At 32.8% G+C, this 17,942-nt stretch overlaps 1 protein-coding gene and 1 pseudogene across 1 annotated transcript in view; both read left to right on the plus strand.

Moving 5' to 3' along the window:
- The window catches only part of LOC149411418 (octopamine receptor beta-1R-like), a 402,754-nt gene that overhangs the window by 245,157 nt on the left and 139,655 nt on the right, over positions 1-17,942 (plus strand). The gene's annotated exons all lie outside the window — the stretch shown is intronic.
- On the plus strand, positions 9,677-10,802 carry LOC149411422 (uncharacterized; annotated as a pseudogene).

Raw genomic sequence — 17,942 nt, forward strand, 5'->3', positions numbered from 1 at the left:
CTTACCTGATGACAGTTAAAGCTGATCAAATTTTATGTCGACAGAGCTTACCATCCGAGGGTTTTATGTGTACTTTATTTTATATAGTAGAAAGATTGAAATACCATTTGTAAAAAATAAAATTTTATGTAATGCAAGGGTATGAATCGGCATTATTATATGAGCGCTGTTTAAAAAAAAAATACCATTTACGACGACGGGTTATAAGAATGGGCAAACAATATATTAGAAGTGAGCCACAAAATTTTGCTATTATGATTTAGGTAGGAAATCTCTAAGATAGTCAATGATATACTTATGTTATATGGCCGTATGTCTTCTCTGCATACTTACTTTAACGAGGAGGACTTACAGAATAAAAAATCCTTTAGGGCATCAGTTGTCCAAGATATTAACTGGTAACTATTGAGAGATTATTATCCGTGGGATCAATTGTCCAGGAGATTAACTGTCCGAGTGATCAACTGTTGGCGAGCCAACTTTCGGGGGCCAACTGTCGGGGGATCAACTGTAATGTCTCCTAAGTTTTTCCTCACAAAAATATGTACACTTTTATTTGAAAAAAAAAATATATAATATGAATAACGTTGTTTATCTGATGATAATGTGAGATAATAACAAGAAATAATAGTTCTAACACAATAAGACCGTTCCCTTAATCTTTTCATATAAATAACATGCTTCAAGGAAAAGGTTCTATGGCGGATATTATTTTCTTTGATGGCTCCCCCTTGGGCAGATGAAAACAAAAATATTTGGGCCAAGGGCAGGGGGATTGTTTAAAAATAGATAAATTTAACTTTGTGGCCGACTCAAGGTATTCTGGGAAACGTCAAAACAAGGGGGCGGAATCATGGCATCTTTTTACAGGGGAAGGTTCTTGGATACCATGTAACATAAAGAATAATTAATCTCAAATTCACTTTGTGGGCTAGAGAAATATATCTTCATTAAAATTTAAAATACTTCACCAATTTTTTATCCGTCTGTTTGTGCGCTTAGTTCTTCTGAACTACGCAACGGATTTTGATAGGGTTTTTACTATCTCTTGGAGTGTTTCTTCCGAAAGTTATGCATTATTTATAGAAAGTAAATAAAAATCAAGCAGCGCTGGGTACACGTCATCTGGTTATAAGTTACTAAAGTTTAAACTTTACATAGTAATGTACTTATTACGTATGTCCTTAAAATTTATTATTAATTTCGTTTGGGATGAAAAATATTATTATTACTGATGATGTAGAGAGTTTTTACTGAAAGATTTATGTATAAAATAAGTGCATTGTTTATGCAATATGTGCATGCATTCTTTATGGAAAAATAAATCAAAAAGTATGCAAAGCTCACAAATTTGTTATTGGTTCAAAATGATTTATCACGCCAAGAAATTTGATAAATTAGTTAAAGAATCATGAAAATTATCTAAGGACTGGCTGTTTCACAGAATTTGAACAGTTTATTAAATTTTCAAGTTCTGTGGAATAGCTGGCTGATAATTATAAACACACCTTGAAATTTACTTCTAAATTTTGATGAATCGTTCAAATTCTGTGAAGCAATTCCGTCCAAACATTCCGTCCTTAGGTAGTTCACATACAAAAAGTAATCTTCATAAAAGTTAACTTTGTTCTGTTCCCCGACAATCACAGAGCCAGGAACTAAACCCTTTAATATAGTACTTTGTTCAATTTTACATATCGAAAGTTTTTTATCAACAAGTACTGATATAATCCGACGTTAACGTTGTGGAAAAACAAAATCATTTCAAGTGTTGAGTGCAGTATGTTTGTGTAGTGATTAGTGTTTTAACGTGACTTGTGAACCGATTTATCGTTACAGCATCAGAGTGCGGGCCACATTTCTATCAAGACATCAAGATAACCAAAGCTGGTGAGTACAATAGTGCGAAATACTCTGCATTTTGGTTTGGAGTAGTGCAATCCTGCAGGGATCACAGGTTTTCATTTGACAGAGAGACCCTGACCCTTTCCGCTGACGCGTACGTGGCACAACCTACCACGTCACCGTGCTAATATAAACTTTAGTACTCTGGAAAAAAGCAATTAATCATATTGGTATACATATTAATTTATTTTGTGATATTTTACATTTTTTAAATGTGTTTATGGCACAAGAATCCCAACTGCTCCCGATTGTCCGGAGCCTGTAAGAATATGGCAACCCCATTGGTGGTATGTTGCGATTCTGAAGGGGCTGATGAATAGAATGAAAGAGAAAGGGCTGTTGGAAAGTACCCGACTATTTAGAAATGGTCACCAAGCATGGCTAAAGCCATTTCAAGCAACGTTTCGATTCAATAAAGGTTTACCCTAGTAAAACTGAGAGTATCTCCAACTTTGAAACTTATACAAATACAGGTAAAATAGATCATTTATATTAAATAAGCAGTGAAATAACACATTTTAAAAAATTAAATTTATTTTACGAACCCGTGACCTTCTTCTTCTTGATTCTCGAAGAAAATAGATATTCCTGAAAATTCATTCCTAAATCAAGAACAATTTAAATTATACCATGAAACTTTAATCTTGATAAACGCTTTACTTAATATAAAATCTATCTGAAATTATTTAAAAAAGCTATAAAATACTTTCCGCATTGTAATAAAGTTCTCCTTATAGAAAATAAAAATTTAAAATCTGATAAAAATTTAAAAGAACTCAAAGAAATATAAATGTTGTTTAGTATTTAGTTGGCGAGCAGAAGAATAAAGAAAAAGAATGATAAAATCCCATTTAGTTGAAAGACAAACGCAAGAGATAAATCTGTTGGGATTAAGTCCACCCTGACGGGGGAACTTATCCCGTCCCATGATCCCGGGTGCTTATCCCGGGCTCACATCCCGGGACGACATAAAAATATCATAAAAGACCTAAGTGTGTTTTCTGACACAAAAGGTATACTCGTTGAAATCACGGTTTGTACCGTGTAAATAATTAATTCCGAGAGTGGGATAAAACGGTATAAAGTTTGCAAAAAAAAAACATTAGTAAACATAATTAATTTCACGATAAATAAATGAGACACGGTTATCTATCTACCAAATAAAAAATATATTATATATTATATGCGAATTTGACGAGGATATTTTTTTGTAAATTTACAAACACATTTCTTCTGATGGTGTCTTGAAGACTTTATTTACAATTTATTGTCGGATAATTTAAATATATCTTTTTATTTTCGGGATACTAAATGGTTGAAGACAATATTTGATTATTAATAAAACGAAAATTTGAAACAGAAAAAATACGGCTGCATCTAGGAATTGAATCCATAACCTTATCCTTTGTTCACGGCTGTCCAACTGTAGTGTGCGTCTGAGGTAAACCTTTTTATTGAAGTTGATGTACCTATTTATCTCGTTTCTTCTTCCACTTAATTAATTGTTTGGTGTAAAATGAAAACCACTTTATTGACCTATTCTTTGTTACTAAAATAGCATAAGAATAATGAATAATAATTTATATGGCCAATGCAATTCTGTGATATTGCACCTTACTAGGTTGTTTCGGAGAATTTGAATAATTCTTCAAATTTACCTTTCCTGTGAAAGATTTTTTCAAGTTCTGTTATTATTTCAGTTCTGTAAAGCAACTACAATAACAGAACTTGAATAGGATTTTCCCAGAATGCGAAAATGAACAATAAAATTTGATGAATTGTTCAAATTCTCAGAAACAACCTGTCCTTTGTATCATAAGGATAATGTTGTCAGATCGAAATTACGGAGGCGTGAATTTCGTAATTTTCGAAAATTCGTGAATTTTCACGTACCTACCAATTAATATTACCTTTGCACTGTAAAAAATACATAAGGACGGAGTTACTCATGGATTAAATTACAATTGGAGAGAATTACACATAATTTTATTGCACATAAAGGAAGATTTTTAGTTTGTGCAAAAAAAAAAATATTTGTTAAAAGAAAAACAAAAGTAAGGTTATGTGTTTTTCTTGTTTTGTTATTCTTATAAGTCATATTGCATATAAAGGAAGATTTTTAGTGTGTGCAAAAAATTAATATTTGTAAAAAGAAAAATAAAAGTTAAGTTATGTGTTTTTCTTGTTATGTTATTCTTATATGTAAGTCTTAGAAAAGTAGGTTTAGTTCCGTCCATGTGTAATTCTGACAGTGTTATATTGGTATGTGCAATTCACGACTGTGTATTTTCTTCCACTAATAACACCAAGTAACACTTTGAAAAAAAAAATAATGCAAAACTCATCTGTCCGTTTAGTAAGGGTAATTTATTAGATGTTTTGCTTGTTCTGCACACAGTTTTCAATTATCTAATCTAGAGATTTTCAGCCATAACTGGTGAACAATGTCGACGTAAGACGTACTTGCAATTTGTATGCAGAGTAAACAATTGTGCACTATTATTTCATAGTTTCTCCGAGCTACGATTATGTACAGTATTTGGTAAATTCAGCTTCTGACAGGCTAACTAACTAACTCTGGTTTCAACAGGGTCTTGTGTTTACGCAATACTGCGAATGTCATTTGAAACGTGGTTGAGAAGATTGCTAGCTTGTAATATATTGGTTTAAAACCGTTTTGTAGAGAATATTTTAATAAATAAATATGTATTTTAATTTATTTTTTAATGATAAAATAATGTTTATAGAAAACGTTTTTATGCATAGCACAAAGGATAAAAACAAAAAAAGGAAGTCTGTCTGAGCGTGCAATTCCCGTCGGTAGCATTCATTTTTTCTAAGAAGATTTTTTTCCGTGTGTATTGGTGTTTTTTTTCTAATAATTATTGGTTATAATAATTAAATAAATATCTAACTAAATAATGTTAGAACTGAGGAATAGCTAGAGTTTTAGATTATACACATATATATAAGGTTCCACAGAATAAGAAGGAACAAACCATCATCCATTAACAAACGTCTGTCAGTTTAAATCCCTTTCAGTTGATAACCTTCGTTCAGTAAATAACCTTTTCCGTAAGAATAGAACAATGTTTGAGAATAAAAAACAACTGTTTTGTGAATAAATCGAATGGTGTTAAAGCAATATCCATACTTTTTAAGAATTTTTTTTAATGATAATCTAATGTTTATAAGCATAGCATAAAGGAAAACAAATAAGTAGTCGTTATTAACTTATAATTATTTGAAATCCATTATGCTATGCAACGAAAAGCCTTGTCTTATAAACATTAGTTTATCATTAAAAAATAATAATATTTGACAAGTCAAAATATTTCAACAACAAATGTGGATATAATATGTCTCAACGCCATCTAGTGGAAAATTTATCACTTACAAAGCCTTTCTTACAAAAATAAAGTTGGTTGTTTACAGGTAAAAAAAAAAATGATAATCAGTAGTTGTTGATTGAGGTACTAGTACATAGTGAATTATCTGGTAATAAGCCGACATGACTCAGTGTTTCAGAGCACCTGACCGGACATCAGAAGGTACGGGTTCAATTCCCGTTGGCGGCATTTATTTTTACCATGGAGATATTTTAAATTTGTATTGCTATTTATTAAGTTATTTAATTATTACTTCTGATTATTTGTTATACTTTTTAAGGTTACTGTATAAAATGAAAAGTCAAAATAAAAAAAATCGATCTAGATTTTTACTAGTTGAATATTATAATGTAGTTTCCAAAAGCTCGTAGAAAATATATCTCATTAGTTTATCTCTTTCCTAACGATCAAGCTGGGATTTTCTTTGTGATGTCTCATTTCAATTACGCTTTATGAAAAAAGAAAAAAAAAACTTTTCACATATTTTTAAGAATATCATAGTGATTTTTAATGTAAAATGATATGATAGGATTGAATTCAGAATTGTCAAGCGAAATTCTAAAATTCGTAAGTAATGGATTAAATAGATTTATTATGGCATGATGGGTTTTTAAGCAATCAACCAACATTTTTTTTATAGTAGCAACGTATAGGAGGCCCTGAGAAAAATAATTTCTCATGGCCTTTATAATTTTTATAGATGCTGCGTGGAATACCTTTTTAGGGAAGGAAGGAAGGGAAATGCAGAGGAAAAAAATTATAAGGGATGGGTAGGAATCTGGAGGTCAGTGTGTCCTGGAGTGATAGGAGTATGAATTCATCCCTCCCACTGCGGTGCAAGAACTCTGGCAGATCTATTAAGTCACCAAACGTGGTGAACCATTTGAGGCAACCTAAGGCAGAAAGGTTGGTTACCTAATAAATGGTTTCTGGGGCGGCGGTATTCACACCCGTCTACCACCATTGATATTATTTTAAAAAATCAAAGCAATTGACAAACATAAAGAAATAGCTTTTTCAAAATAACGTTACCATATGAATTGTATGTAAAATAAAGGAACATTATCTAAACAAAATAATTGTTATGAATGATGTATTAAAAAGAAAATTAACATTGTAACTTGTGACTTAAATTATTTTTTTTTAAATTTCTTTAACCTATAAAACTTTTTTTTGCTCCCCAATTAGGGTATGTTGTGAGGCTGGTGGTAATGGGGACGGGAAGGAGATAGGAGAAGAGAAAATGTTGGATCTGGTTACCAAACACGGCCAAAGCCATTTAAAACAACATTTCAATTCTGAATGGTGGTCTTAAACCAGGGCGGTACTGAGAAAATGTTCTACTTTGGAACGTGCCGCAAATATACTATATGTTGTTTTTAATGAAACAAGGTTGGTAGTTTTTGAACAGACAATAATTTTATTTTCTCAAAACAAAAGCATGTAGGTACACTTAGTTTCCTATAACTTATCTTAGATGGTGCTAGGATTGCTATCCGAGAGCTTTACCCCTCAACCACGGAGGTCATCTTGCAGAAATAAAAAATGGACTTTAAAATAAAAAAAATTAAGTACTAAAATATTAAACGCTTATTACGAAACTAAGAAAGGAAGAAATATGTATTTTTGTATTTACGAATTCTCGGAAGGGGAGATCTGTTACCATGGAATTTGTACAACTTTCCTATCTGGAGTTTCTAGGTCAACGTTATTATTTTCCGTCCACATCTTTACAACGGAACAAATCTGTGCAAAAAACTTAACAAGGTCAATTTTCTTAGATTATTTCGAATAAATCAATCACATACTGAAGTTTTGAGGTACGGCGTTATATACAATGACTTCGCAAAAGCCTTTGACTCAGTAGATCCGCTTATTCTCCTAAATAAACTCGACCAATTTGGATTTTCAGCGAAACTTCTATGTCTATTTGTAAGTTATTTCTCAAATAGACAACAATACGTAACTTATGGTATTTTCCACTCTTCCAACTTCATCACAAACTCTGGAGTTCCACAGGGGTCGAATCTTGGACCCTTACTTTTCTCGCTATTTATCAATGACATTTACCATTGCATAAAATTTTCCAAGTTTCTCTTATTCGCGGATGACATGAAACTATTCCTTTTAATAAAATCTTTGGAAAATTGCTTGCAGCTACAAAGTGATATAAATTCTATCGTCGAATGGAGTCATACCAATAAATTAGGGTTTAATATTAAGAAATGCTCCATTATGTGCTACACCAAGGCAAACAAAACGATTTACTATAACTACAAAATGTCTTATTCATCTCTTCAGCACATTGTTATTTCAAGAGATTTGGGAATCGCATTTGATACGCACTTAACATTTCACGTCCACATAGAAACGATATGCAACAAAGCTTTAAGAATGCTAGGATTTGTGCTAAGCAACTCCAGACATTTTTGCAGCTCGGCCGCGATTCGTGTGCTATACTATAGTTTAGTACGTAGCATTTTGGAAAGTGGTTCTGTAATATGGGGACCAATGGATTTAACTTAATCTCAAATGATAGAGAAAGTACAAAAGAAGTTTCTGAGATATTTATATCTTAGAGACTTCGGATATTATCCCTGGTTATATCCATCAGCCTTTTTGTCCGGCATGCTGGGTATTAATAGCCTCACCGATAGAAGGAAAACTGCTTTGCTGATAACAGCATATAAACTTCTAAATGGTAACGTCTGTATTCCCGATATTATAGAAAAATTTGAGTTTTATGTCCCCGACAATTATACAAGAGCGCGCAGGCATAGAACCTTTGTCGTTCCAAAATGCAGAACCAACTTACCATTAGTAATGCCGCTCGGAAAAATGATTATGTTACTAAATTACCTGTCCCCTGATATAGATATTTTCCAACTTAATATTCACCAGTTCAAAAACGCTATTATTACTTAATAAATTAAAATAAAATGTATGTTTATTATTGGTTATGCATAACTGTAAATGTGCATTTAAAATAAAATAAATAAATAAATAAATATATTATATGTTTAGTAAGTCAATGGGAAAATATTTTGAATCGACAACAGCCTTGAACTGGTTGTTTTTTTTTACTATCAAATTGATGATATCATTCCATTTCACTTGTCTATTATTTTATTTTCTTCTTTCCCTTATCTTCTGATATTGATAAATCGTTTGTCTTCTTGGATAAAAATAGTAATAATTTTAATACATTAAAGGCTTCACTAATTCCACAGTTTTACTGTCGCGTGTTCACGTGTAAAAAACACCTTCAACCTTGGTAGTTTATTGAACAATTCAACGCTATGGGAAAAGACATTATAAACTGCTCAATAACAACATTTTAATAGAAAGAGGGGGAATTGTTTTCTTTGTTGAATAGGTTGGGAGGTACCTTTGGAGTAGATGTTGGCAGTTAGAAAACCATTAATTTTATGGTGACTTGAATAATATATCAACTGTGGAAAGGTAGAAAGATAAGAGGAGGGAAAGAGAAAGGAGGGATTGAATATTTATAAAATTTTACAGAGGGGAAAACTTTTTTCGTATTGAGACATTGCTTTTTGTTTTAAATGAGATGGAAATTACGGCAACCATTTTGTTGTTTTAGAGATTTTACTAGGTATGCAATTTTTATTGTAATTTAAAAATAAATTCTTCTTCTGCTTGTAACATCACTATTGGTGTCGCACATCACTAGTGCTAGACGTGATTGTAACACATTGTATTGTCGTCTGTGGTCATGCTAACAAGCTCTCTGTATAACCGTCACAAGAATAAAAGTCTATCTCATAAAATACAATCAGTGTTTTAATATAAAGTCATCCACATTAAATAGAACAAAACATGGTGTCAGAAGTGGTGTCAATAGTAATAATATAATAATACTGGAAGTTGGATGTTAATAATATAAATTGAAAAATATTAAGTATAATTCAAAATTGCGAAGGACGCGCAAAAGTCACACATACAACATGATTTTCATGCCCTGTCAAATCTGCAAGTGTTGTCAAATAATATAAATAATGATTCAATATGGAAAAATTGGTGGCAAGACTACGAAATATACCTGGTAGCGTCAGGTTTGGAAGAAGCTACAGAACAAAGAAAAATTGCAATTCTACTTCATTCAATTGGCTCCAAAGGTATGGAAATTTTCAAATCATTTAACATAAATATGGAATCAAGCACGCTACAACAAGTCAAGAAAAAGTTTGATGAATATTTTGCACCTCACAAAAACTTAACAATGATAAGAAATTCATTTTTTACACGAAAACAAAATAATTCAGAAGACATCAATAATTTTCTATTGGACTTGGAAAATTTAAGTTTGGATTGTGAATTTGGAAATTTAAGAGAATCTCTGGTAAGAGACATATTTATTGCAAATATGTGTGCAAATTTAAATCATATCCGTCAACGCTTATTACAAGATTCTTCATTGTCATTGCAAAAAACGATTGAAATTGCAAAAACCATCTTAATGTCACAAAGCAATGCAGAGAAAATTAACCAACAAACACACACAGAAAATATTCTTCAAATCAGTCATAATAAAAATACTTCAAGACAGTCGAGAGCATCATGTCAGTCAAGTCTAAGAGGGTCAACTTCAAGAAGATCAAGTCAGTTTGGATCTTCAAGTCGTCATGGTTCACCGTCATTCTCATCATCACAGTCAAGATCAAGTCAGTATGGATCTTCAAGTCGTCATGGGTCACCATCATCATCATCACAGCCAAGGTCAAGTGGTCATATCAATCCATGTGGAAGATGTGGTCAGCATCATCGCTACAAGTGCCCAGCAGTCAATGTCAAATGCAGGTCATGTAATTCTTTTGGTCATTTTGCTAAATATTGTTTTAAAAATAATTGTCACAATAAAGTCAGAAATTTAAACTTAGAGTCATCAAAACCCAATGATGACAGTGCTAATTTCACTGAGGGTCATTTTATTGCAACAATCAGAAATATTAATAATAACAATTATTCAAGTCGAGCATGGCACATAGATATAATAATTAATAATAAAACATTAGACTGTATCTTAGATACAGGAGCTGATATAAATGTAATGTCATTGACAAACTTTAAAAAGTTAAATTTATGTAATACAATTTTACAAAAAGTTTTTACAAAAGTGTCAGGATTTGGAGGTAATAAAATACCTATTATTGGTCATTGTGATATTGTATGTCAAATCAATGGAAATGTCATAAGTAATATAATATTTTTTGTCACAAATATAGAATGTCAATCAGTCTTAGGTCTTCCAACTATTCAGAAATTTGGAATTATAAAAAGAATATTTAATGTTCAATATGATCATAACACCCTATTTACTGAATATAATGACATTTTTCAGGGTCTCGGATGTTTACCACCTGTCGTTCATCTCAAACTTCGTCAAGATGCCGTTCCGTGCGTTGATCCTCCGAGGAAAGTCCCATTTGCCTTACAAAACAGACTTCGTGAGGAATTAGATCGCATGGACAAGATGAAGGTCATTGAAAAGGTCACTAAACCTACTTCTTGGGTAAATTCTGTTGTCATAACTGTCAAGGAGTCAGGTAAATTAAGAATTTGTCTTGATCCTAGAAAATTAAATAACTGCATAATGAGAGAATATTTTCCATTAAAAAATATTGATGAAATTAGATCAAAACTTATAGGTGCTGCATATTTTTCACATCTAGATGCTTATTCTGGATTTTGGTCATTGAAGTTAGATGAAGAAAGTAGTGATTTATGTACTTTTCAAACTCCATTTGGAAGGTACAGGTATTTAAGACTACCGTTTGGAATAAACGCAGCAACGGAAATTTTTTATAGGATTATGGTAGATTTGTTTGGAGATCTGGAAGGTATATTAATTTTTGTCGACGATTTTTTAATTTATGGGGAAACTGAAGAAATTCATAATTTTAGGTTAAGAAAAGTCTTGGAAAGGGCTAAAGAAGTCAACTTAAAATTAAATAAGTCGAAATGTAAATTTTTAGTCAAGGAAGTATGTTTCCTAGGTTATATTTTTAGTAAGGAAGGAGTAAAAGTTGACAAAGAGAAAGTCAAAGCTATTTTAGAGTTGCCGTCTCCTAAAAATGTCAAAGATTTACAAAGATTTTTGGGAATGGTAAATTATTTGGGTCCATTCATTGAAAACTTATCAAATAAGTCACAAATTTTGAGAAATTTATTAAAAAATAATGTTATATGGTCTTGGGATGAAAATTGTGAAAAATGTTTTAAAATTTTGAAAGAGGCTATTTCAAATGCAACAGTTTTAAGTCATTATGATCCAAAAATACCACTAACTTTATCAGTCGATGCATCAAAATCAGCTATAGGTGCAGTTATTATGCAAAATAACCGTCCAATTGCATATAGTTCAAAAACAATGACACAGTCGCAGGAAAATTATGCTCAAATTGAAAAAGAATTATTTGCCATACAATTTGGTTGTAATAAGTTTCATCAGTATATTTATGGTAACAAAGTGACAGTACAAACTGATCACAAACCTTTAGTCTATTTATTTAAAAAACCTTTACATGATGTACCAGCTAGATTGCAACGTATGATGTTAGCTCTTCAATCTTATGATTTAAATGTTACACATGTCCCAGGTAAAGAAATGTATATATCAGATACTTTATCTAGAGCAGCTTTAAAAGATCATTATATACCCGATTATGAGTCTGATCTACATTGTCATGTAAATTCAATATATATGAACTTAGCTATTAGTGAAGAATATCGTAAAAAATTGAGTAATGCTACTGCTTTGGATGAAACTATGCAAATATTAAAAAAATATTATTATGAAGGTTGGCCGAATAGCAAAGATAAAGTCCATTACACTTTAAAATGTTATTATAATATTCAAGACGAAATTCATGTCATTAATGAGTTAATATTTAAGGGTAATAAATTGCTAGTACCTCAAACTATGAGAAAAGAAATGTTAAACAAAATACATGAAGGACATCAAGGAATAAACAAATGTCTAAGATTAGCTAGAGATACTTTATATTGGCCTAGTATCACTGTAGATATAAAAAATTTAATTGAGCAATGTCAAATATGTAATAAATTTAAAGTTTCTAATCAGAAGGAACCACTGATAAATTATGAAATTAACAAGTTTCCATGGCAACAAGTAGGTATTGATTTAATGTATTTTGATAATCAAACGTACCTCATTGTAACAGATTACTATTCAAAGTTTATTGAAACTGCTTTCCTAAATAATAATTCTACTGCAAAAAATGTCATAATTCACTTAAAATCTATTTTTGCACGTCATGGTATACCAATGTCTTTAGTCTCTGATGGAGGTCCGCCTTTTCAAGCTATTGAATTCAAATCATTTTTATATGATTGGGATATAGAACATGTAGTTACTAGTCCATATCATTCTCAATCTAATGGTCAGGCAGAAAGTTCTGTTAAAATTATAAAAAATATTCTAAAAAAGTCAAAAGAAACAAATACAGATCCTTATATAGCTCTATTACATTATAGAAACACACCTAAAGCCAATTTACCGTCACCTGCTCAATTATTAATGTCTAGAACTTTAAGAATGAATATTCCTTTAACTCAAATTAAATTAAAACCAAAGGTTGTAAGATTCTCAGATTACAAAAACTGCGTTGAAAAAAATAATTCAAAAAATTCTGAATATTATAATGTCAATGCAAAACCTATGTCTATATTTAAAACAGGAGATTATGTGTATTTTAAGAAAAACCCTAAAAGTAATTGGTTACCAGCTGTGGTCAAGGAAAAATTAAAATGTAACAGGTCTTATATTGTTGAAGATTATTATGGTAACACGTACAGACGAAATAGAATTCACTTAAAAATGAGATATAATACAAATGTTAATAATGACCATGTTATGAAGCGGTGTTAAGTCTTATTTAAAAGTAATTATTTTTAACACCTCTTCAGAACAAGTACCATTCATAGCATTAATTTTGATTAAAATTATAGAGAGCACGGTCTGGCAACAAATAGACCGCCGGGCAGTCCATTGTTTGTTTCCGTTTCCTTTCGCTGGGTACTCTGGAATTGTTACACGAGCGGGACGGCCGTGTAATGATCGCACAGTCAATTAGATTATAATTCATTTTTACCCTGGATGGGCGATCGTATTAAAAAGTGTACATCAGTATTCCTGATGCGGGTTATTCGGTTCTTTTTTACAAAAACCAAGTCGGTGCAGGCTCTATTAAATAAACGTCCGTATAATGGATGACCGTGTGTGTGTTCGTGAAGATCACAAATAATGTTCTACTGAAGTTTATATACGCGATCCCTTGCAAATCGTTATTCCGCGGACTCCGGGAAATGAAGCATTCACCTCTAGTGGCGCGATACAAGCCGTATTTTTCTTAATAAGATACGGATAATAAAATCACAAGCCCGGACGGCACCCGCTCAAGTAATCTGCCGATCAGCTCAATGGATGGATTCGCTCCATTAATGTTACATAAACGATAGACCCGATACGCTCCAGAACCGCTTATCAGCCACCTTGTCGGAGACGCTGGACCCGTCTCCTGGACCAAAGCCCTGATGGTGCCAGCTCGATCTGTCTGGGACAGACCACCGCCGGCCGTATGGAAGCTCCCCGCTCACTTTCCGTAATTAAGTGGTTAATCAGTTTTAGATAGAATTAAGAACCAATTTTTGATCCCTGGGGGTAAGTGCCGAGTCATAATATGTAACATGTTTACTTAAATATATTCTCCATGTTTTATAATGTGCAAAAACAAAACTACTGCTTTCATTTCACTACAATCAGTAGAACCTGTAATCCTTTGTGTGCCCATGCCTTGGCGACAGTTTCATGCTCTGCCCATCCCGAACATTACTCGAGGACCGAGTATTGGCGCGCAGAAAATCTGCAAAGTTCGGGATGGCATTTAATATAAAATATGGCCGGTAACAATTGGCGCCTCAACGTGTTTTGGCTCGTGGTGATTGCATGTTGTGCTGATTTTGGTGAAATGTTTCATGATTAATTGACATAATATTGTATCACATATGTCAAGTGATTTGAATATTGTTTCATAACCTCAAATACACTCAGTATTCTTGTAACGATAATTCATAATTTGCGTTATTCTATGGTAAAATCTTGCGTAAACTTTCATCTTTCATGAAATCTATGATTTATCTATGCTTTTGTAGCTGTCAAATTTTATGTCAACACTAATTGGTAAACAAGATGATTATATGGGAGGTTATGTCAAACTGTCTAATTCATAATTATTTACGATTATTTTACGATGTCATTCACTTGTTTGATCAAGGCATATTTGCGTTTTATAATATTATTAGATTTTTACGCTAATATACATAATATTAAAAACATTTATGTCGGCGTTCTACAATACAAATTGTAAGTCCACATTACAATCGATATGCGTTTTAATTACTCGTAAGTCAACAAACACTCAATATTATTTATATACATACCTACGTCATTTTTTTTCGCCCAAATTAAATGATATCTTTGATTGACAATTACATTAGGCCGACGTTTAATAACGTTTCACAATATAATAGGGTGGTCCATTTTTCGCAATTCTCATTAGGGTGGAGCATATTTTTTTTAACAATTTTTTTTTTTGTTTTTTTTCACAATTGTACAATAGAAGTTGAGCTAATATTACGTCTAATGATACTACAGCCGTCAATGAAGAGTTTCTTTTGTTTTATAAACAAAAAAAATTAAATATTTATTTTTCTCTTCTTTTACTTCTTTCTTTCTATCTGAACATCAAAGAACGTAATCATGTCTTCACCAATACCAATACCAAATATCAATGGGGCTTCGAAGGAGGTTCTCATTAAAGAACTTAAAGACAGGAATATTGATCCATCGTCGACTTCTCATGAGTTACGTTTACAGGCGCGCGCTTATAATAAAGAGATTAAAATACCTGCTATAAGTGAAGTGAATTCTGAATCATCGGATTCTGAATTAGACGACACAACCATTAAGAAAGCCCACATAATTAAACAAACGAAGATTATTTATAGGGACTCACACTCAAATAACGTAGACGGTTGGAAACTGAAATATGACGGAAAAAGTAGTGTAAGGGAATTCTTACTATTAATTGAGGAGAAATGTAGGACAAAAAATTTTAACCAGGATCATCTTGTACGCGTTTTTCCTGATCTTTTAGAAGGTTTAGCACTCCTGTGGTTCAGGTCTATTTACACTCAGGATTTGAAATGGGACGATCTTTCAAAACTTTTGATAAGACAATTTGAAGCAAACGACCTTCAAACAGATCTTAAGGTAAAACTATTTAACATGACACAACCTAAAGGTATGTCAGTGCTAGAATTCACTCTCAGAATGAAATCATTAAACAATATGCTTGAAGCTAAACTACCGGAATTAGAACTTTTGCGGTTGGCAAAAAAAGCTTTATTGCCTATGTATACAAATTTACTAGTCTCAAGAGATATATCGACATTCGAGCAATTGACTACTCATGCAGGCAACTTGGAATCTTATGCATCACTGTCGGATGATTTCGTATCTTTCAACGTTTCTCAACCAAAAGTAGACTTACCTGTCACTAATAAACCGGAGAAATTTGATAGTACTGCTAGACAAACACCTAATTTTAATAATAATAATATGCATAGACACCAAGGTTATAACCAAAATCAGTACAGAAAACCAAATAACAACAATTATTCCAACAACTATACTAAAGTTAGTCTTGGAAACAGAGATAATAATTATAAATACAATAAACCGTCTTCTTCTACTTCTAACACATATATAAAAACTGAACACGAAAATTCTAGAACGTTTTACAATAAACCATTCTGTTCATATTGTAAACTATCGGGACACGTTATAGAAGATTGCAGGAAGAAAAATTCAAGGTCTAACAATCCTAAAGTGGGAGCTATCAATGACAAAGCTCATAAAAAGTCAAAAAACTAGGTCGGAGTCTCTCTTGCTACAAGCCGTCCTTGGCGCAGAGGAAAAGCGAGTGGGAGAGTTGGCTCCGAATAGTTGATAAATTTCTTTCATCCCCATCAACCGGAACAGTGGGCCCGCTGCCACGGGAGATGGCTATTGAAAATGATAACCGTCCTTATACTTATGTACATATTATAAATAATTTCTACAGTGGAATGCTAGACAGCGGCGCTTCATTGTCATGTCCAGGAGGCAATAGTTATAAAATTTTTAAGGAATTAGGTATTAAGTTAGTTAAAGTTAAGTTTAGTGTTTATACAGCGGACGGTTCAAACCAACCAGTCTTAGGGACAATGTCATTGCCGGTCACGTATAAATCATCCACAAAGGAAATTCTTTTCTACGTCATCCCGACATTGTCGCCTTCAATTATTCTAGGAGTTAACTTTTGGAAGGAGTTCCACATCGCACCGGAACTGTTTTCGAAAGCTACTCTTCCTGTTTCGGAAGGAAATATTAGTGGGTTGCGGGCTATTCGGCCAGCCTCATCCCTAACTATTGAAGAGAACAGGGAACTCTCTAAAATAGTTAAAAAATTCGAGTCAATTTCTTTTGAAAAAAAGGGGTTAGGTCTAACACACTTAGTTAAACACAAAATAATTACAACAGGACCACCCATCAAACAGCGGTATTACCCTCTTTCACCCGCACGGCAGAAACAATTAGAAACAGAAGTTGATGAAATGCTAAAATTAGGGGTTATTCAACCTTCTCGTTCACCATGGTCCAGTCCAGTAATAATTGTAACAAAAAAAGACGGAACAGCTAGATTCTGCCTTGATTCTCGAAAAATTAATAACGTCACGGTACGTGATAGTTACCCTCTTCCCTATATTGCGCGTATCCTAGATAAACTGGGCGGTGCCAGATATGTTTCCTCGATTGACCTCTCCAAGGCATTTTGGCAAATAGCCTTGGACAAAAAATCATGTGAAAAGACAGCATTTGTTGTTCCTGGGCGGGGCCTCTTTGAGTTCACTCGCATGCCGTTTGGTTTGAAAAATGCTCCTAGCGAATTACAAAGACTAGCGGATGCATTGTTTGGACCTGATTTCGATGATAATGTTTTTTGCTATTTAGATGACCTTATATTAGTATCGGAAGACTTGAAATCACATTTAAACTTGTTAAATCGGGTGTACGAACGTCTACGAGACGCGGGTCTCACCATTAACTTAAAAAAGTCAGAATTTTGTAAAGCCGAGCTTAAATACTTGGGCTATATGGTGGATTCCCAGGGACTTCGCACTGATCCAAGTAAGATAGATAGTATTAAAGATTTTCCTATACCGAAAAATGCTAAACAAATTCGGGCATTTGTTGGCCTGTGCGATTACTTTAGACGGTTTATCAAGGGATTTTCAAGCATTGCAGCTCCTTTAACAAGTATTACTGGTTCAAATAAGGGAATTAGTAATTTTAAATGGTCACCGGAAGCTGAATCCGCATTTATTGCACTAAAGCAAGCACTTACTTCTGCCCCAGTCTTAAGTTGTCCAGATTTTTCGAAACCCTTCGCTATACACTGTGACGCAAGCTCCGTAGGCATTGGGGGGGTATTAATTCAAACTATAGATGGACAGGAGCACCCTATTGCTTATTTTTCGAGATGCTTAAACGTTCACGAACGT

The sequence above is a fragment of the Hesperophylax consimilis genome, chromosome 25 (assembly GCF_061612785.1).
Source record: "Hesperophylax consimilis isolate HC1 chromosome 25, BYU_Hcon_1.0, whole genome shotgun sequence".
Taxonomy (NCBI): Eukaryota; Metazoa; Arthropoda; class Insecta; order Trichoptera; family Limnephilidae; genus Hesperophylax; species Hesperophylax consimilis.